Source organism: Zalophus californianus, chromosome 10 (assembly GCF_009762305.2).
Source record: "Zalophus californianus isolate mZalCal1 chromosome 10, mZalCal1.pri.v2, whole genome shotgun sequence".
Taxonomy (NCBI): Eukaryota; Metazoa; Chordata; class Mammalia; order Carnivora; family Otariidae; genus Zalophus; species Zalophus californianus.
This window is the reverse complement of record NC_045604.1, coordinates 44857666-44880348: the sequence shown is the minus strand read 5'-3', so window position 1 is coordinate 44880348 and position 22683 is coordinate 44857666. Positions and strand designations below refer to the sequence as shown.

General features: G+C 43.1%; 1 protein-coding gene and 1 long non-coding RNA gene across 10 annotated transcripts in view; one reads left to right on the top strand and one right to left on the bottom strand.

Moving 5' to 3' along the window:
• Positions 1 to 22683, bottom strand: part of TSEN15 (tRNA splicing endonuclease subunit 15) — a 156403-nt gene that overhangs the window by 84569 nt on the left and 49151 nt on the right. The window lies entirely within an intron of this gene.
• LOC113933170 overlaps positions 1 to 22683 on the top strand; it is a 41895-nt gene that overhangs the window by 12339 nt on the left and 6873 nt on the right. For 3 of the 6 annotated variants that reach the window (XR_003523264.2, XR_003523261.2, XR_003523262.2), the window contains exons 2-5: positions 16532 to 16595; positions 16704 to 16783; positions 20165 to 20386; positions 20928 to 21047. This is a non-coding gene — a long non-coding RNA (uncharacterized LOC113933170). The remainder of the gene's footprint in view (positions 1 to 16531; positions 16596 to 16703; positions 16784 to 20164; positions 20387 to 20927; positions 21048 to 22683) is intronic. The other 3 variants (XR_003523266.2, XR_003523265.2, XR_003523263.2) reach the window with 2 other exon arrangements.

Here is a 22683-nt window from a genome sequence, read left to right as displayed (position 1 = left end):
CAGTCGTTCATTTTCCATGTAGCCAGAAAATTTGTAGTAAGTTACTAACTAATTTGTGAAGGTCCCCATTAGTAAGTTACTAACTAATTTGTGGAGGTGCTTCACAAATGCTAAGATACAAAACTCTTTACCTTCAAGGAATTTCCTGGCAGGTAGGGGACATGAGAGAGAGATGAAAGAAACAGATAATAGGCACCCGAGTGCATCGGGGATTCCAGAGAGCGTAAGATCACTTCAGCTGGTCTACTGAGGGGAGGTCTCATGGAGACAGTGGTTTGGTGGTGGCATTTGAACTGGGACTTGCAGGATAAATAAGGCTTTGAAAGACAGAGAAAGGGGGGCGACTTAGTGGCTCAGTTGGTTAAGCATCTGTCTTTGGCTCAGGTCATGAAGCCTGGGTCCTGGGATTGAGCCCTGCTTCGGGCTCCCTGCTCAGCGGGGAGCCTGCTTCTCCCTCTGCCTCTGCTCCCCCTGTTTGTGCTCTCTCGCTCTCTCTCTCTGTCAAATAAATAAGTAAAATCTTAAAAAGATAAAAGAAAAGCAGAGAAAGGAAGGAAAAGGAGAAGGAGTTTTAAGAGGAGGGAGCAGTATGAACAAAACCATGGAAGCAGAAAGGCTTAAATTGTGTTTGAGAATGATAAAGTTAATTTGTATATGGGGACCCAAAAAAGGAGGCCATTCCAGTGGCCCTGCCCACATCACCAATCTAAACCTAAGTCAGCCTGCACTTAAGGGAAACACCTGTCAAGGAAACCTAACATACACCAATCACCAATACTGAGTCGGAACTCAGTTTTAGCTAGCTTACCTTGCCCTAGAAAAGAAAACCTGGTGGTCTTATCAGGGAATCTCCGAACTCCTAGCCAACCATGCCCTGTTTCTGAGTCACCTCTTCTAATGCTCTGTAACACCTGCTCTTGCCCAAAATCTCTTGGGAAGAGTGTCCCACTGCTTGTGAGGCATTGCATGACCCCATCCATGGACTGTTTTCCCTCGGATAAAGGACATCCAACTCATTCCTAAGTTGTTTTTGTCTTGTCATTTGGCAAGGACAGGACATCATCAAGACCAGAGGCTACTTCATTTGAAGTACCCAGAAAACAGCAACAACATAGATTCCCGCATCTCACCCAGAGAGTCTGCAGGAATGCTCTTCCCGCTTCTCTCTGTAGGACTAGCTCCTTTTCATCCTTTGACTCTCAGGTTCTATGTCACCTCCTCAAAAGAGACTTTCTCTGACCATCTATCTGCAAGTGGACTCCTTCCTGCCAATGTTCTCTCTCTCTCAGTGTCCCTTCTTTTAAGTCATAACATGTATCAGAGTTTAGAGTCATTATGTTGATACATTTACTTGCCTGTCTCTAACAGTTGCATCTAAAGTTTCTTTTCTTTTTTTTTTTTAAGGATTTTATTTATTTATTTGAGAGAGACCACGAGCAGGTAGAGGGGGAGAGGGAGAAGCAGACTCCTCACTGAGCAGGGAGCCCAATGTGGGACTCGATCCCAGAACCCTGGGATCATGACCTGAGCCAAAGGCAGATGCTTAAGTGACTGTGCCACCCAGCACCCACATCTAAAGTTTCTGATGACAGAGACCATATCTGTTTGCTTGATGCCTGGAAAATAGTAGGAGCTTAATTAATATTCATTGGTTGAATGAATGAAAAGCCAGGGCTGCATCATGACTTTCAAGATCCTTAGGTACTTTTTGCTTTCATTGGCTCATTCCTCCATAGAATATATTTCAAATTATGTTTTATAACTGCGTTGGTATAAATATGAATATAATCCAAGCTGGAAAATATTTTTTGCTGTTCTGATTTGAAAGAAATGAAAATATTTCCATGTAGATGAAAATATTTTATGGACCCCAAAAAGTACTGTGGGCCTCCTGTGCCCAATGGATAAGTCAACCCTGTGAACAGTGGAGCATTTTTTTTAAAGATTTTATTTATTTATTTGACAGAGAGATAGAACACAAGTAGGCAAAGTGGCAGGCAGAGGGCGAAGGAGAAGCAGACTCCCCACTGAGCAGGGAGCTCCACACAGGGCTTTATCCCAGGACCCTGGGATCATGACCTGAGCCAAAGGCAGACGCTCAACCAACTGAGCCACCCAGGTGCCCCTAGCAGAGCATTTTTAAAGGATTATTAGGTAGCAAGTCTAGACAAATAATATGGAATATGATTATGGAAGGTCTTGTACATCTGACTTTGAATTTTATACATTTGAGCTTTATTTAGTAGGTATGATATTGTACTTTATAATAGGAAATATATATTTGGTCTTCCTCCATGTTTCTGACACAGGGCTCCTAAAACCCTTGCAATTTCCTAAGTGATGAACACAACAAAGGTATTTTTATTATGTTGATAAGGTAACTTTAAGAAAGCCCCACATATCCAAAAGGTAAGGTTGTGGTGCCAGAGGAGCCAACCACAAGATTAGAAGGTTGGAACTTCCCATCCCAACCTCCTCCAGAGAGGGGAGAGGGGCCAGAGACTGAGTTCAATTGCCAAAGGCCAATAATTTAATCAGTCACGACAATGTAATGAAGTCCCCATAAAAAACTGGAAGGATGGGGTTCAGAGAACCTACAGGTTGATGAACCAGAACACTTCCAAGTGCCAGCGTCTGGCCCCAAACTCCAGAAGGACTGAGGTTCCTTTGTTCAGGAACTTGTACTTTGTTTCTCTTCATCTGGCTGTTGACTGGTATCCTTTAACATCTTTTGTAATAAACTGGTAATCTAGTGAGTAAACCGGTTTCCTGAGTTTTGTAAGCTGCTCTAGCAAATTAATCAAAGGCAAGCTGGAAGTCATGGGAACCTCTTATTTATAGCCAGTCTGTCAGAAGTATAAGTGAAAATCTGGATGTGGAGTTGGCGTCTGAAGTGGAGAGCAGTCTTGAGGGACTGAGTCCTCAACCTGTGGAGTCTGATGCTGCTCTGGGTAGACAGTGTCAGAAATGAGTTGAATTGTAGGACACCCAGTTGTTGTCAGAGAATTCTTGGTGGTGTGGGTAAAAAAATCCCCCGCCCCCTACACACACACACACACACACACACACACACACACACACACACACACACACACTAGAATTGAGAGCAGAATCTTTTAGTAGGCAATAAAAATCATGAGAGATTCTGAGCTAAAGAATAATATCGTTTCAATCTCCCAGAGCCATGGTAAGAAAAAGCCAGAGGATGAACAAAGGAAGGAGACATTAGTCAGGAAGGTTCCAGAATGTGGTCCAGACTCCATAAGGTGGAAAGGAATCTGAACTGTGGTACTGATAGTGGTGGTAGTATTGGATAAATAAAAGCAGAGCTGGGAGAACTTGTGAACTTCTCTCAGAGCCAACTAGGGATGGTACATTCAAAGGTGGCTGTGATTCTGAGCCTAGCCTGGAGAATGGTGTGATCCTGAACAGAAAGAGTGTCATCCAGAGAAGACAGTCTTGGTGGGAAACATGATGGGTTTGCTTTGGGACATATTTTGGAGATGGGATGCTGGCAGACGAATCAAATGGAACTTAGCAGTCAAACAGAAATGTAGGTCTGGAACTCTGGAGCTCCACATTTTTAAAAAATCCTCAGCCAACTTCAATGTTATTAAAATCATAGTATAAGAATAATGAACTCAGAAAAGAGCATTTCTAACCAACCATTCAAATATGGTGTCCTCTTTGGGCTGGCTGATTTGTCCCTGTCACTAGGCCCAGTTAGGGGGTCCCTCAAGTCTCCTGCCTCTTTGTTCTTCTTAGCCAAGGAAATGAAATTCTAATGAGTTCTATTATAACAGAGAATAAATTCAGTGAGTTCACCCTTATTCTAAATCGACTCTAATTAAAAGAGCTAACTGACCGTAGATGGTTAGCATTATATTTTTAATTAGTAGAGGCTTAAAAACTCCTATTTCTATAAACCTGTCAGGCAAGTATGAGTCCTGCAGCATTTCAATAGGATCCTGCCAAAGAAAAAGTTGGTTGGGAGAAGGGCAACTTCTTCATTAGAGGCTGGGCCCTATGAACAAAGCTGGACTGATGGGGCTTCATGATCCCCAGTCTCAATGTCTGCATCCTGTGAAAGAGACTCCAGGGCAAGCGATTTCACCCAAGTTCCCTTCCTACCCTAACTTACCAGGCTGGCATGAACTTTTAATCAAGCAGTAAGGAGTGATGGCTTCCCTCTGGGTGGGATTTGAGCAATCTGTCCTTTCCTGGAAAGTTCTTCTGAGATACTAACATTTTTACATTTTACCATGAACCCAGGATGTGATATCACAGGTCTTCTTAAGCAATCTGTGCCTCTGTTACCCTATTTGTAAAGTGGAGGAAATATTGTACATCTCATGGGATCGTGGTAAAGGTTCAGTGAGTTACTTTATATGCAACACTTTATGTCTTATGGTAATTTATGTATAAGAGACTGCCTGGTTCATAGTAAGTGGTCAATAAATATTAGCTTTTTTTAAAAGATCTTATTTATTTATTTCAGGGAGAGAGAGCATGCCTGCACTTAAGCGGGGGGAAGGGCAGAGGGAGAGGGAGAGAGAGAGAATCTTAATCAGGCTCCATGTTCAGAGTGGAGCCTGACTCAGGGCTTGATCCCATGACCCTGAGATCATGACCTGAGCCAAAATCAAGAGTTGGCTGCTCAACCAACTGAGGCACCCAGGCACTCCATACATGTTAGCTTTTTAATTTTGATCACAGTAGCTCTCTTCTCTTCTACTGCATTTCCCCCCTAAAAATAGAAATTGTACATATGTGCATCAAAGTCACTTAAGTGTTTGTTTGAATGCAGAGTCCTGGGCACCACCCAAGACCAATGAAATAGTGATCTCTAGGAATGGAGCCCAGAAATCTGCTTTTGAACAAATTTTCTAAGAGATTTTAGTGTTCCTGGAGCTTGAGACCCACTAGTCTGCTGGGTTTACAGGAAATACAGGTGAAATTTCTGCCTTGGGCCTCCATGTCCTGCTGCCTGGATCAGCTACAGAATGTATTTTTTCATCATCTAGAAAACCCAAGACCTGAGATGTGCTGAATTTCTCGAGGCATGGTGGAGCCTGGGTCGGGATAAGGTCAACAAGATCACTCTAAAGAATACCTGATTCCTGCTCCACCCTTCAGTCTTGTTCCAGAAATCTACCTCATGATCTGTTATGATCAATTCCCAGCCTGCAGCTGCTGGAGGGAGCCACCCATAACCATTAGTTTTCCTAGAAGGAGGTCTGTTTAGGGAGCCTGGTGATGCTTTGAATACATCTGTTGCCACATCAATCAAGGCTTATGCACAACATACATGACTCCGGCTGCCTCCTGGCTGTATGTCCTCTGATTCCCTGGCATGTCAGTGTAGGAGATGATTAATTTTGAACCACAAGCTCACTGGATGTGCCATTCAAATTTGACCCCACTGAGCAACCCTACCCCACAACAGCTATTGCAGGCCTCATACTTGAAATATGAGAATCTTGCCATATCATCATGGCAAACATAATACAATAAGAAGGACAATAAGTCCTTCTGTTTCTATAGGATTTTATGGTTAGTTATCAAAGAACTTCCACAGCCATTACCTAGCATGCCCTTACAATGGGGGTTAGCAAAAAATAGGAGTCCTTTCCCCTCAAGGAGTTTGTGATTTACCTAAACTCACCTAACAGATTGGAGGCTAACAGGACGGGTGATCTCCATGCTCTGCCCCCTGGCATGGGTTTGTCCTGCTAACCCACACTGCCTCCAGCCATTGTAGTCCCAGGGTAGAGAGGCGGTAAGAGCACTAGCTTTGGGGTCACATTCGAATTCTTGAGTCCATCACTCACTAGCTGTGTGACCTTGAGAAAATCTACTTCGTGGGGGTGAGAGAGGGGTAAAATGTAAAGCACTGTGCCTGGCACACAGTGCAATGCTCCATAGTTGTTTTATGTCATATGTTTTATGTTTTATTAAAACTGTAGATATCCCTGACAGTCAGTAATGGTGGTTTTGATTAAAATGGCAATGATTTTGTCTTCTCTCCTACATACCCTTTTTGAGTTAGAGGACAAAATAGTTATTATATTCCATTTTTCTTTTTCTTTCTTTCTTTCTTTCTTTCTTTCGTTCGTTCGTTCTTTTCTTTTTTTGCTCTGATAAAACAGAGAAACCTTTTGGGACTTATTCTCCAGTTTTCAAAAACTTTAGACTAACTTACTATTATGTGATATTATGTTTGACTCAGGGAATAAATTTTTTTTTCCCCAGAGAACTGAACTTAAACTTTTATCCCAAATCCAATGAGTTCAGCTACTCTGCTTTGTTCCATTAACTTTTTGACCAATGTTAAAAGTAAATGCTTAAGAGACACACTGGATCAAATCAGCGGGTGAGCTATGATCAGGCAAGAAAAAGATGTTTGTTTCCCTGAGGTCTGATTGATTTGGTGATTTGGTCCCTGACCAATTTCTAAACAACATCTCGAAACTCGGAATGAAATATTAAATAAAGAAATAAATTAAAAGGTTGACACTCAGGGAACCATCTGCCTTGGATGATAGAATTATCACTGTGAGTTAATTACAGTCAGAGAGGTTTTATGCCTTTTCTCACAACCACTTCCCGCTAACAATTCCATTCACTGCCACACCTTACACTTTTCTGTTCCACACACAGCACCCTCCAGGAACGTCATCGGCCCTGGGGGAGACTGCAAAGCGACAGAGATGAATGAGCTACCTGTCAGGCTAAGGGCCATGGAGGTTCTGAGTGCAGAACAAATCCCTGACACAGGCTCCACCTGAGGGGATAAAGCATATTAAGGCAACAGCCTGTATTCTCTCTAATTCTAATGAGGATGGTCCTCTTCCCACCTGCCCCTGCCTCTCCCCTGCAACTCCCAGAAGCTGCTGGAACCAGGGGAATTTGCTCACCTCCAGACAAACGAAAGCATGAGACAACAGAAGACTGGGAACATCAGAGCAGCCATCTGACATGCAGAGAAGTGACCCGCGAGGGGAATGGAACCCAAGAAAATAACTCATAAGAAAACAAAAAGGTTCCCAGCAGCACTATTTTTAAGGGGGAAAAAAAAAACCCATAAAGAACTAAAAACCATGCCAGTGTGTAGAAGGGCCAGAAATATCCTGGTGGAACAGCATACAGCTATTAAACATAACAAGTTTAAGGACTACAAACACGTAGAAATGTTTATATAGAATGGTACAAAGTGGAGAGTCACAACTAACAATGTCAAAATTAATTTATAGGACTGCATTTAAGTGCTGACCATGGCTATAAAAAAAATTCACAACCCAAGAGATTAGAATCTTTATGAGTTTATCCTTATCTCAACTTAAACAGATCGCACAACTCTATGACTGCATTTCTTTAGTAAGTTCATTTTCCCAGTCTTGTTAACTGCTCTGTATTTCCTCCACTAGGCTCAAACTTCCCAGCTCTCTCGTAAGAGAATCCTAGGAGGCATCTGTGACTTTTGTTCTGCCTGCCCGTATTTGGCAACATGATCCTTCTTTCCTGTGTTCCAGCTTTAGTGGCCTCTTGGTCTTTGAATTTGCTAAGTGCTCTCCTTTCTCAAGGGTTTCCCTTATGTTCTTCCTGCTGCCTTGAAGGCCCTTGTCAGTCAACTCAACCAAGTATCATATTTAAGTACCTCCGCTATTATCCTCACTCATGGCCGTATACCCTTCTTCCTCACAACACCTAGTACACTTTGCATTTGCATGATTATTGGTTTACAGTGTCCCCCTCCCCTAAATAGACTGTCAGGTCCATGAGGAATAATATCTGAACTGTTCATGATCGTCTATCTATCTAGCCCAACACAGCACCTGGTGCCCAGGTTCCTTGTCTCATAAAACTTGGCTGAATGAATGAATAGGTTGGATGAATGGGTGAATGAATGAAATGATGTGAATATAATGTAATATTCATTAGGTTTTATTTTTTCCACAAAAATAACCACATGGTGTAGATTCCTGAATAATACTTTGCTCTCATTTTAGTATTTTCTATTTTTCAAAGCATTTGCACATACAATAATAAGATTTTTGATTTCATAGAACCCTATGAGGTAGACGTTATTCCAGGTTCACGTTTGAGAACATGGAGGTTCTGAGAAATTAAGTAATTGGCCCAAGCCAACCTAAGAGGTAGAGAGAGGTCTAGAATCCAGACCTGCTAGATTCAGGCCAAGGATTTGGACCCTCTGTGGCTCCACGTATGTCACAGTGTCCACTGTAAGGCACACTGGGAGCACTGGAGGGCTGGCAGGTGCAGAGGCACCATCTTCATAGGTCTTTGCTGCTCAGGAATGATGGGAGGTGCTAGTGCTCCAGTTTGGGGAGAGGGTCCTGGCCCCAACCAGGTGGGATTGGAATGGCGAGCCAGTGGGCTGTGAGCCTCAGATGTGGCTGTCAGGTCACTGGATCACATGCAACCTCCAGTTGTTCAATGCTTCCCTGTCCTTGTTCCTCGGGCAATCATATCAAACTATTGATTAATGATCACTGCACAGGTGGTTTCATAGTCACTAAACTCAGAGGCAACACAACAGCATGGATAGAGCATGGGCCTGGGTTGAATGCCAAAGGTGCGGTCAGAAAAGTCGAGTCGCCCAGAGAAGTTAGAGAGCCAACATGTATATGTCAACACCGGCTGTCACTCTGGCAAAGACATGACCCTATTATCATATTGTTTGTCTTGTCTGAATATTTACAAAAATATAAGCTCAAAGGGCAGAGATGTGGTGGGAGAGGGAGGAAGGTATAAGAAGACGAGTAAGCAAACGAAGGCCTAATGCTAAGGCAGAAAGTCCTTCCTCCTGCCATATGCCTTCAGTGCACACTTGTCATCATTTCCACTCGTGCATCCTGTTTGAGCCCTCACTTCTTCAGCCCTTGGCCACAGCAGCTTTCCATAAAGAGCTTGATGACAGCTGTGCCTATTGGGAAAACCAAAGCCTCATTTTTCTCTCTTCAGAAGTATCTAAGGATGGTGATACGTGCCACCACTTAACAAGGCAGAGTAGTAAGACCAGCAGTGTTGAGGCTGGTGATTTCTTCCCTTACGCAGAATGCCGTACCTCCAGAATTTTTTAATTCCTGCAGCTGCCTCTAGGCAAACGGCAGGTGTTACCTGATGTTGACTGCACAGGACCAAGGCTGAGAGTCACCCCAAAGAACAACTAAAGCAAATTAGGAGTTGAATGCTCATTGCCTCTCTTAAAGCTTTTTGTATTATCAAATTACTATTTTTTTTCGCATTATGCTTTTGTATTACTAAAAGAATGACATGGTTGTTATTAATAACATAATTACTTGAGGGGACCCTGTAAGATTAAAACAAATCCAGTAATGAAAATAGCTACCATTTTTAACACCTTGTCTCTGTTACATTTTTCATTTCTCACAATAACCCTTTTTACTAGTAAGGACAATGAGATTTGGGATGCTAAAATAGACTTAACCCAGTAGGGAGTGGAGTTGGAAGTCAGGATTGTCTCTTTGCAACTGTGTTATTAAGTAGCTGTGTGGCGTTAGGTAAGTCACTTTACCTCTCTGGCCTTCTCTTTCCTTCCTAGAGAAAGGAAGAGTGAGTTAGACTTAGAGATGGTGCAGGTCCCTTCTTGCTCTGAGTGTTGTTCCGTGTTGAATTTTATTGCTTTCCTTCATCAGTGATGGTTCTAGTTCTTGTTTGGGGTTTTTGTTTGTTTTTGTTTTTCTTAATCCACATAACTTTCTCATCATCCTACTCTCAACCTGTCACTCAGAGAGTTTCCCTGACCAATCCTGCTAAAATAGCCTGTCCACCCTCCTCCACTCTTTATTACAAATCCTAAACACCTCAGCATGGTATACACAGTCACCATAACTTAGCCCCCATTTTCTCTATCAGAACCCAGAAAATGATCAACAAATCTTTGTTGATTGACTTAATGAATATATCCAATGTGTTACAAATTCTTTGGATTCTGCCACAGAAAACTCTAGTTCTGTGCTGTTCAATGTGGCTGTTCACAGGTGGCTATTTAAATTTAAATTAATTAAAATTAAAATTTCAGTCCCTTAGTCTCACTAGCCACATTTCAAGTACTCAAGAGCCACATGTGGTTAGTGGCTAGTGTAAGGGACTAGTGGCGAACAGAACACTTCTATCACTGCAGAGAGTTCTACTGGACGGTGCTGGTCTAAATACTGGCCCTTCCTCTTTAACCCCACTGAGGTCCTTCACCCGGATTCTTAGGTCTCAGCCTCTTAATGGGGCTGACTAGCCCTTGCTAGTCCATTTTCTACTCTGCCTTATTCATTGAGTTCACTGATTCATGCAGCAGATATTTAGGGAGGACCTTCTACATGCCAAGTCTCCGCAGTAGACTGAGCGGCGCACCAGTCAGACCTAGTCCTGACTCAGTGAACTTCCAGTCTAGATACTGAGTGTGTCAGTCCCATGCTCAAAAGCCATTGTTGGGTCCTCTTAGCAAAGCACCTTATAGTGTTTCCAGAGTGCTGGGCTCTGGAGGGTACAACAGAGAGAGTCCACTCTACTCTCAGGAAGGGGCTAACCGAAACAACAGTTCGTGTGCGTGTGTGCGTGTGTGTGTGTGTGTGTGTGTGTGTGTGTAGGGCCTGGACCCCGTGAGGTGCGCTTGTAACTTCTGGCCCCTGAGGTGGGTCTCAGAGGCACACTGGAGGGTGGAGGGTGGAGGGCCTCCTCGTGCCCTGCGGTTTCCTCCCCCTCACCTCTCCTTCACCTTCTGTAGCCAGCGCTGTGTCCCATCGCTTTACCCCTGTTCCCTGTCCTCTGCCTGCCCAGTCCTGCCTCGGTACTGTTGCACAGCCTCTCCCTCAGTGGGGTTTCCTCTCTCGTTCTTTTCACCTGGTGAATTCTCATCCATCCTTTAAAGCCCACTTCGTGTCCCTCTCCATGAACTCTTTCCCAGCAACCCCAGAGGAGTCAGGGGTCCTTTTCCCTGTGTGCCCATAGCTACCTGTTGTTAAATCTCGTACAGCACTTACATTTAACCCTGACCAGCTATTTATATATGCCTCCCTCCAGCTGACCAGAATTCCTCCAGATGAAGGACTTCTTACTCATCCTCAAAGCTCCAGGGCCTGAAATATAAGAGGCCCCTAGTAAATGATTTGGGACAGATGATTAACAAACGAATAAATGAGTGAATAAATGTATGAATATTATGAAAGTGCTTGGCCTGTCTGCACTGGTTCTAGAACTTCTAGAGCTTCTATGGTCTAAATAAAAAGACCATAACCGTCTACTTACTCTTATCAAAGAGAAAATGTTACCTTTCCTAACATTCTTATTTTTAACCTACTCTAAATGTCCCTTTGCCTTTTTTCCATAGGGTAGGTTTTTTTTTTTTTCTTTTCTGTCCCCACAAGCTTCCCTTTGTGGTTAACCAAAGCTTAAGGATCAAATGCTTCCATTCTAAATCCATGTGTCCCGGCGTCTCTTTCTTCTGATTGGAGATGGCGTTGTGCTACTTATTGGCTCCTCCTTACTTGCTATCAAAACTGCTGTATGCAAAATACACAACTTCTTCAATAAACATTACACCACTAGGTGAGTGTTTCAATAACTAATCGGAAGCAGGTCTAACGTTCCTTGATTTTTCCCGAACCTTTAAGAACACAGTAAAACCAAAGAGAAAAATTCATGAAATATTTCCACAGAGGTTCCCTTCCCTGGGTGTGACCCTTGATTCACCCGACCAGTTTGTTACTTCCGTGGTTCTTCAGAGGAGAGGAAAAGGTGTCCCCTAAAACCCCTCAACAAGCCAGTTTGACACATGAAATATTGATCAACCCATTCAACTGCCTCACAAATTTTCTGAGATTCAAATCTGCTTTTCTTGCTATGTCAGGATATTTTAAGTAAGAAGATTAATCTCCCTCACATCTGCTTCTCCAAATGACTCTGCTGACACATCATCCTGAGAAGGGAACCTGGCTGTCTTTACCAAAAGTATACAGCCCCAGCTTCTTGCTTTCCCCAGTGGTTGGAGCTCCATGCCTCTTATTATAGGCTAAGGAAGAAAAACTAGGTTGGGATACGTCTATAATCACCATTCCTGAGAATTACTTCTGTTAAATTTGCTAGTGTCAATCACACAAGAACAGTATTTCATCACTAGAAAATCCTAGTTGCTGAAATCTTTTTAGTAACTTAATCAGCAATACTCAGACCCTAAGCCACATCTAGCTCTTGCAACACCCAAGATTTTGTTACAATCCCCAGACTTTTTAGATTATTTTCTGGTAAGCTCCTGTTCTGATTTTAGAAATGATTCAATAACGTGCATAGCTGTGATCAAGTTTACATAAAAGGTGTTGGGTATGCGTGTGTGCGTGTGTGCATGTGTGTGTGATATCCTCAGGGTTTCAGCAGGTATTAAACCACAACCAGGTGAGGGAGTTTTTGTTAAAAAAATAAAGGCTTGCCAAAAGCTCAGGACTTCCCAGCTTTTGAGGTCTCTTCTTTTATGACTCCATATTAACTATATGTGTGGCTCATGTGACAGCAAGTGTGAAATGACTTAATAAACAACCCTGGGCTGTTGCACTTCCTATGAGTATTTGATGGCAGTGGTTGTCTTAGTCTGTTGGAATTGCTATAAAAGCATACCATAGACTGGTTGGTTTATAAACAACAGAAATGTATTTTTCATAGTTCTGAAGGCTGGGAGTCTGAGACTGGGGTGCCAGCGTGGTTGGGTCCTCTTCTGGGTTGTAGACTTCTCCTCACATGGTGGAAAAAGCAGAGAAAGGAAGCAAGCTCTTTCATGACTCTCAACAGTTCCATCCTCATGACCCCATCTCATTCCAAATACCTCCCAAAGGCCTCATCTCCTAATACCATGACGTGGAAGGGTAGGGTTTCAACATAGGAATTTTGGCGAGGGGAAGGACACAACATTCAGTCTTTAACAGCACTTGGCTACTCAATAGCCTTTTCCCTCCGTCCTTGCACACAAATTCCACTTCCAGTATGGAAGCCAGTAACCCTCCCAGCTGCATTACCGGCCGCACAGGCATGTGACCCTATCCTGACCCATGATACTAAGGGGAAATTTGCTAGGGGGTATATTTTTTGGAAAAGTTTTCCTCCCTATTTAAAAAAAGGAGGGAACTCCAAGGGGATGAGCTTTCTCCTTGTCTTCCTTTGGATGTTGTAGTGTGAAGACAAAGAATAACAGATAAGTCAATCTGGAATCTCATTAACCTTGTTACTGTATTCGTCATGCTCAAAAAACAGATACCTCCTTGTTTAAGCTGGCAGTTAGTTAGATATTCTGTTTACTGAATCTGATGACTCCAATAGACTACGGTGTTACAAAGACTGTTCTATGGCACGTGGCAGGGAATCCATATTTAGCTGCAGTTTATTCTTCCCTTCACCAGCAAAAAAGTGTTTATTATTTTTTTCCTCACTACACAGAAGACCAAAGAAAGAATATAAGGAGCAGGGCACCAAGACATAAAGAACATCTAGTGCTGGGCTTGGAAAAACACAGGAGCATCAGCAAATAAGCTGGCAAACCAACAAAGTAAATAGTATTCTGCCATGCATTAGAAAGAATCAAATTCTCCTTTGTAGAGAAAGGTTGTATATAAAGGGAAGATTGGATAAGAGCATAAACAAAAACTTATCAAACTCAACACCCAAAGAACAAATAATCCAATCAAGAAATGGGCAGAAGACATGAACAGACATTTTTCCAAAGAAGACATCCAAATGGCCAACAGACACATTAAAAAAAGTGCTCAACATTGCTCGGCATCAGGGAAATCCAAATCAAAACCTCAAAGAGATACCACCTCACACCAGTCAGAATGGCTAAAATTAACAAGTCAGGAAACGACAGATGTTGGCGGGGATGCGGAGAAAGGGGAACCCTCCTACACTGTTGGTGGGAATGCAAGCTGGTGCAACCACTCTGGAAAACAGTATGGAGGTTCCTCAAACAGTTGAAAATAGAGCTACCATTCGATCCAGCAATTGCACTACTGGGTATTTACCACAAAGATACAAATGTAGGGATCCGAAGGGGTACGTGCACCCCAATGTTTATAGCAGCAATGTCCACAATAGCCAAACTGTGGAAAGAGCCCAGATGTCCATCGACAGATGAATGGATAAAGAAGTGGTATATATACACAATGGAATATTATGCAGCCATCAAAAGGAATGAGATCTTGCCATTTGCAACGACGTGGATGGAACTGGAGGGTGTTATGCTGAGTGAAATAAGTCAATCAGAGAAAGACATGTATCATATGACCTCACTGATATGAGGAATTCTTAATCTCAGGAAACAAACTGAGGGTTGCTGAGTGGTGGGGGGTGGGAGGGATGGGGTGGCTGGGTGATAGACATTGGGTAGGGTATGTGCTATGGTGAGTGCTGTGAATTGTGCAAGACTGTTGAATCACAGATCTGTACTTCTGAAACAAATAATGCAAGATATGTTAAGAAAAAAGAAAAAGAAGAAGATAGCAGGAGAGGAAGAATGAAGGGGAGTAAGTCGGAGGGGGAGACGAACCATGAGAGACGATGGACTCTGAAAAACAAACTGAGGGTTCTAGAGGGGAGGAGGGTGAGGGGATGGGTTAGCCTGGTGATGGGTATTAAGGAGGGCACGTTCTGCGTGGAGCACTGGGTGTTATGCACAAACAATGAATCATGGAACACTACATCAAGAACTAATGATGTAATGTATGGTGATTAACATAAGAATAAAAAAATTAAAAAAAAAGAGCATAAACAAAGACTGAAGACTCTGGAGATGGAAGGGTCCAGAAGCAAGAAGGCAGTAACTCAGGGGAGACCAGAGTAGGACACCAGCAGTGTAAGCTAAGAAGAGGATCAATGAAATCCAGAAAAAGAGAAACTTAAAGGTTTACCTCAGAACACTGTCTTCTCTCAACTAAGCTCTTTGGGTTTCAGTAATTCTCAACTAAGTTTTTGCTTTTCTTGTAAAGACCCAAAGTAAAGTGCCCCGCAACATACTGCTATAGATAGATACCAGGTATGTGTGGGGTCTGCTTTGATTGTTGGAATAAAGATTCTGGTACTCTATTATCAGATTTTTCTATCCAGGTGAACCTTTTTCTGGCAGTATTTTAAGTTAGATATTTATTAAGCACTTGTGTTAGCTGGTGGTATGACAGCCACCTCCAGAGATGGTTAAACAGGCACAGCCAAGGAAGGGAAGATGGCCCCATCTGTCCACTAACAACGCTGGCAGCCCCAAGAGAGAGGTCCAGGCATGGGGCAATCTGTCACATCCCAGCTATGGGTGTCCCGTGGTACTTTTAACAGGAACCAAAGTGCTACACTAGTCAACTGGCCCCTAAGAATGGGACTCCTTGACCTGAGGCAACTAGAATTAAACCACTTCACCAGAAAAGAAAAAATGGATTCCTTGATATGGCCTACGCCCTTCCTCACATTCACATGCCAGTTTCTTTAAAAAGGGAACCTCAAGTTCCTAACACGAAATTGATCCTAATGTTTTGTAAAAAATCATGTGAAAACACAAACAAACAAAAAAAACAACCCTCAGAACTATGAATGAATGTGTATGAAAGTCCTCATACACTGAAGCCCATGTGAAATATGGCTGATCCAACCCATCAGGAAATAGTGAGTCTTCCCACAGGGCCCAGTTTGCTTTAGAGCTAAAGATGGAACTAGAAACTCCAATTCATATCATCTGATTCTGATCAAGGGCAGAGTCTTTCGGCCATTCTCTCAGCATTCAAAAACTGTGGTGTTATTCCCTCGATAGCACACAAACCCCCCATGAGTCGCAGAGTCCCAGTGGGGATGTAAGTGTTTGCCTCTGGTGAAAATGGGATTTTCCATGGAAAATGTGACACAAACACTACCTTTCAGATCTCAAATGAATCAGGTTTTATACCAGAAAGACTTTTCCCATTAAAACTGTACTTTGGAGAATTGGCTTTCAAAGGGCCTGTGGGCTTCCTGATGGTCCCCTCGGGACTTCCTGGGGCCCCATGGCCTGTTCTGTTCTGTTCAAGTTTAAAAAGGGGAAAAATGCAGAACAGTGGGAAGAGTATGGAGTTGTGGAGTCAGATCTGGGTTGAAATTTGGAGGCTGCTGCTTCCTCATTATATGATATTGGACCAATTAACTAATTTTTCTGAGTACCTACCATAGGGGGTTGATGTGAAACAGTACATGTCATGTACCTAAGAAAACATAAAGGATCATCGTGTTAAAGCAGACTCATAAAAATAGAGATCTTACCTAGTATCAAGCTTTGCTACTAACTTCAGGGCAGGAAGCAATCACAAAGCTCAGGTAAAGCAGCCAATGGTCTGGAACTAATGCAGCTCCCTAGGCCTTTCATGCCACAGCAAGATATTCTCTTGCCCGGATTCACAGAAAATCTCTGAGCCACGTATGTGGCCACATCACCTACACATCAAGTTTCCTCCCATTATATTCAGGTAGTTACATAATTTACTTCACCTTTTCCCAGGACCTGTGCCCAATACATCCATGGATTCCAAGTTTGCTGCAAACGAGCAACCCAGGCAGGCCAGGTACCTCCTTCTACAAGCATTTCATAGATAAGAACCCTACACTAGCAAATATCATTAGTGTGTTCACATGAAGATTTGATTGTTACCTTCCTTCTTTCTTTCCCATAGGCTTCCCCCTGGTAAAAGGAGAGAGGATGGATTGCAGGCTTATTACTAAACATTTCTTGCCCAGCACCTAACCCAGACTGGTACGTGACAGGTAGTAGCTTTTATCACATCATTTAAAATAATAACTATAACATGACTATGCTTATCCTTCCATTTCTGCCTGACTTTCCAGGTCTTGCATGATTCAGCCTCTCTATTTTCTGCCACTACTCATCTAGGTCTCCTTTCCCCAACTGATACAATTCTCATCTATGCCTTTTCTGCTCTCTCTCTTTTAAGACTTTGTTTATTTATTTGACAGAGAGTGAGAAAGCATAAGCAGGAGGAAGGACAGAGGGAGAGGGAGAGGAAGAAGCAGACTCCCCGCTGAGCAGGGAGTTCCATACAGGACTGGATCCCAGGACCCTGGGATCATGATCTGAGCTGAAGGCAGACACTTAACCAACTGAGCCACCAGTGACCCCTGCCTTTTCTCCTCTTCTTCTATTCCACTGTTCTACCCGCCTCTCAAGGACAGTTATGTGCCCCTCCCTCCTGGAAAACCTCCATGCCCACTTCTGCCCTCTGATTTTGCCCTCTCTACCATCTATAATCCATGTTCTAACACTGAACCTGGAGCGTCTTATATCATACTATTTCTTACTAGTGCATGTGTGACAGTGTTCTTTCTCCAAATAGCTTATAAATCCTATTAGAGCTGAGAACTCTAACTTCATCTGAGTCACTTATACCAGGAAGCATCCCTTGATCTACCTCCCCAGCAGACATGGTCTCCCTGGTACTGCCCTCAACAGCACCCCACTTACCATATTAAGATGCTATCATAATTTCTTGTAATTTCTGATTTCATTGTTGCCTCTTTTTATGAGCAACAAGCTTCAGGAAGACAGGGTCATGCCTCTCTTGCTCACTATTTTTTTTTCTCTTGCTAACTCATATCCCAATATTGTATCCCTAGATACAATACCTGCCAAAGAGTAGATAATTAATAAATATTTTTTAAAGAAATAGGTTTTCTAGTAGTACAACTGGTAGAGCAAGGAAGCCTGTTAATTTAGACACTGAACACATTGAGCATCTACTCTGGGTACTTGGGATGCACAGACAAACAGGATTTCGGTCACCTGATCTCTGGACTGGGCAAGTTTGAGTGAACTTCTTTATTATCATTATCTGGGGTGTCCAGATATGTACAAAATAGCCATGCAGATATAATCAAAGCCGGATCCCATCAGTGAAGCCTGATGAGTTAATGGGATGAAAGGAGAAAACCAAAGGCATGTATTTCCGAAGGGGTATGAATGGTTTCCAGAAGACTTCCTGCTTCTGCTGGCCCTTCTTCCTCCCCAAATGGCCTTTATATAAGATTTACTACTGACCCCTATTCATGTGAAAATCTTATAGCAATCCTTAAACTGAGCTTTAATTAGTAGCTAGTAGATCTCTCTCCTGCCCTTCATCTCCCGTTCCTTGTGAGCAGTACTACATTTGGGTAGGCATATGCTAGGACACCTTTCTGGAAACTTATTTTTAGAATGACACAGTCTGAACAGCATTCCAACTTGTTCATAACAGATTTCGGCCACCAGCATAACAAATTCAAAGCTACATGCTAATTCACTACAATGTTCAAACCGTATCATAGTATGTATGGTATTTAATTTTATCCATCTTAATATCACCCTATATAATAAAAGACATCATAGTGTCATTGCTTTTCTTAAGTCAGCGCACTTCTCATGGGTTTAATGCAAGGTCAGTCCATTCCCCAATCTTCTGAAAAACAAGGGAGACAATGATTTCAGTGTTGATTAGTTGTATCTTATAAATGTTAAAGAGAAACTCTGGTAGACCAATCTCTGAACTCCTTCTGGGAAGAGGGCTTGGAATTATGAAATAGAGGCAGCTGTTCATATATGATATTTTCTCAAGCTGGTGATTTTCTTTCTTCCTTCCCTCCCCTCCTCCCTTCCTCCCTCCCTCCCTTCCTTCCTTCCATGCTCCCTTGGCCAAATGATTATGTAGGACAGCTCAAGATGAGAAAGGTTCTTCCACTCAGGCTTTCACCTACTGATGCTACCTTCCTAGTGCCCAACCTAAACTTGTCTGCAATCTACACCAACATTACCAGCTGCCTTCATCCATACATCAAAAAGATTGATTCTCTCAAAAACCACCTGCTGACTGCTTCTTTTTGGTCATTACATCTTCCCTCCCACTAATGCTCCTCTCTTTTTCTTTCCTCCTGGAAGGTCACTCTATATCCTTTGGTACGCTCTTCAAAGACTTTCTCTGTGCTCTGTCCTCCTCTGTGGCCATGTGTTAGGAATGAGTTCTCTGCTCTCCCACTAAATGGGAGCTCTTTGAAGGCAGGATCTGTGTCTCATTTGCCTTAGCATTCCCACTGCCTTTAAAAGGGTCTGGAACCTGGTGAGTGTTGAGTAAATGTTTGGATTTAATGAATACATTGAATTAACATTGAATCAAAGAACAACTGGGAGAGACAAAAAGAAGTGAGTTTAATGATCCATATTTTAGCACTTCATTCATCTGGGACAGAGGAATAAATGGCAAGAAATCTTCTAGGCAACAACATCTTACCCTGTGAAGGCAGTTTGACGGAGAGGCAGTAACAGTAAAGGACAATAGAAGTTTCGACCGTGCCTTATGTAGTCTCTGAGGACAGGTGGACAACACTGATTTAAAGAGAAACTTGAGGGAAAAAACGACAAAAGAATCCATCCCTTCAACTGCTTTCAATTAAGCCAATGTAACCCCCTTCCGATTTATCAGAAGTCACATTTTTTTCGCTCTTTCTACACCATTTAGAACTCTGACCAATGATTCCAGATGGTTCTGCTTTCCCAAATAGATTTCAGTACCATCTCCAACACAATAATTTGGATTGAAAATGAAAACAAAAAGAACTGCAATTGCTTGAGTGGCCTCTTCTTCCCCTGCCCCATCTGCTTCTAGGAGGTCTGAGGCCCAGAAGCCCGCCTGCAGGGGCCTGACAGAGGTATCGTGAAGGAATGCAAACAACATTCAGAAAACAGAACCTCAGAGTTTTGGTGAAAGAATGGAGTTTCGGGAGGTCCCTCTCCCTGATGTGCCCATGAATCAGAGTTAGCTGGACTTTGAAAAAGCCATTATTACTTAAGGCCTACTTGAAGTAAAATCTGTCTTGTACTGTAAACTCAACCCTGCAATTCTTAACACCGACCAGCCTGGCCTGTTTCCAGACAGCAGAGCCTAAACTACAGAGAGGGGGGAACAGACACAATTGTCTTATTTTATTAGTGCCCCTTGGCGCACGGTCCTGGCCTCAGATATTCCCTCAGCTCATCCTCAGGATGCAGACATTTGCCTGACGGATAAGTAGTTGGCATCAGCACATAAAGCTCCTCAGAGGAAAGATACAGTCCTATTATTTGACACAAGTTATTATGCCTTTTACACAGAAACAGGATTGGAAAATTTCAGCGAGTGCTGTTTGCCTTCTTTCAATGTCCTCGAGTTCTCCTCAGAAGCTTAAAGTGGATTTTCAGACTTTTGGTATCAGGATTTCCAGATTCTCTTTCTCTTCTAGTAAGGCAGGTATTCTTATTCGAGGCGATAATAATGACAAGAGCTGCTCTTCATGAATCTACCCCTGTGTCGGGTTCTGCGGCAAAGCCCTTCACGTGAGTTACCTCTGTATTAGTCTGCTAGGGTTTCCATAACAAAAGCCACGGCCTGGGTGGCTTAAGCAACAGAAACCAATTTTCTGATACTTTTGGCAGCTAGAAGTCTAAGACCAAGGTGCCAGAAAATCTGGTATCCTGTGAGGCTTTTCTTCCTGGCTTGCTGTGTCCTCACAAGGCTTTTCCTCTTTGCCCAGGAGAGAGAAAGAGACCTCTGGTGTCTCTTCCTCTTTTTGTAAAGACACCAGTCCTATTGGATTAAGTCCTCACCATACAACCTCGTTTTAACTTGATTATCTCCTTATAGGCCCTGACTTCAGATGCAGTCATACTGGGGGTTAGAGCTTCAGGATATGAATTTTGGGTGGAGGGGGGGTACACAATTCAGTTCGTAACCACCTCACTGAGCCCTTACTCCAAGCTCAGGAAGTCAGGGGAATTCTCTACTTTTTATTACTGAGTAAACTGGGAGTTAAGTAATTTGTCCAAAGTCTCACTGCCGATAAATATCTTGGTGATGGTGCTGTTTCTTTTCTTATAGGAGAAGTGGTGATACGGAGAGCTCATTGGTATGAATGCAGGCTCGCTCATACAAAAGTCAGAAAGGAACTCACAGGCGAAAAGGAGAGCAGAGGACTGGACTCATGGCAGTTCTACTCAGGTGGGTCCCTTGTGCTGAAGCTCTGGGGACACAGACAAGAAGACATAGTCACTGTCTTCCCGGAGCTCACTGTCTCAGCAGCACTGAATGGAGTCTTCTTTCCCAGGCCCTGATCTGCATAAAACTAGGAAACAAGAAAATGTCCCCTTGGACCCCTTCCTTCTCTGAGAGACCCTTCTGGGTCCCCCTTTGGTGTCACTCTCCCTAGAGGCTCCCCTTTGTGTCCATCTGCCACATGGTAGCTAGCACCACAGTTTACCTAGGGTCTTCACTGGTGGTGACTCATTTCTTAATGGTTCTTCCTTTACTTTCACTCCTGTCCAGAGCTTTTTTTTTCCTTCCAGGAAAACATCTTTGTTCCAGTCCCATTCCCTAGAGGCAAGCCTCTCAGCTAGGAAAGGAAAGAATTGTCATAGCTCATTTTTTCATCCCCCTGGGTAGTGTACTGACATTTTACTGGTGGTCTCTGGAGAACTGGGGACGTACAACACACATCTCAGGCACCACAGTGGGGATTTTTTGAGGGTAGGCAGGTCTGTCTGTAGACATTAAACCCATAGTGAGTGGGACGTCATGCATCCATCTTGGGCTTTTCACAAATAAGGCTGTTCCTGCTACTGCACAGAACTCTGCTGAAGGGTATGTCATAGACCCTGTCAATGCTTCACTCATATGGCTTAGACCTCACATTTCAGAATGAGGAAGGCCATGCTGCTTCTGGGTGCCGGCCAAGGACATCCCTGGGAGTAACCCTCAATCAATGACTCTCCAGAGAGGGCGTATAAATACCTCAGCTCCCTCATCCCTGGGTGGGGGATCATTCTGAGGCATGGGTTTTATACTGTGACCTCACATTTCCCTGTGGAGTTTCGGTCACTCACTGTGGGAAATAGCACAGGAACATACCTATTACTGGCTGTCTTCCCTTCTCCAGATTACTTCTCCACTACCAAATGGCAGATGGTGTTTCCTGTGTTTCACAGATCAGCTACTTGCACTAAAATCCGTTTTTTATTGTCAGCTTCTGGAGAGACCCAAATGGAGACAGGAGTGCAGCTGGACAGTGTGCAGGACTGGCTCTCTCGTCATGCCATGTGGTTGGCCGCCCTCCACTCTTCCCCGCTCTGCATGGCTACAGAAAGAGCATGGAAAGCCCACACCAGAGCTGGTCTGCCTGTTGAGATGTTTGCAGAGGGCAGTCCCAGATTATGGTGTTTTCTTAACCATACACCCTAATTCTCTGAGTGGAATCTTAACTAGGGTTGGTTTTGCCAGGGCATGTACAGGGCTCTGGGAATTAATCTGTTTCAACAGAATGCATGGGATTTGTAGTCAGAAATTCCTTATTTGGATTCCAGCTCTACCATATATGAGCTATGTGGCTAAACTTCTCTATACCTTAGTTTCCTCATCCATAAAATGGAATAATAATTACTCTCTCAAAGGACTGTTCCAAGGATGACAGTCATAGCTAGTAAGGTTCCAAGAGGCTTACATGAAGTTAAGGTAACTCAAAATAACCTTAGGAGGGTGTATCACAGATCCCTTATCCAAAACCCTTGGACCCTGATGAGTTTTGGAATTCAGAATTCAGGTTTAATAAAGATAACAGGGTAGATGTAATATATATGGCAGG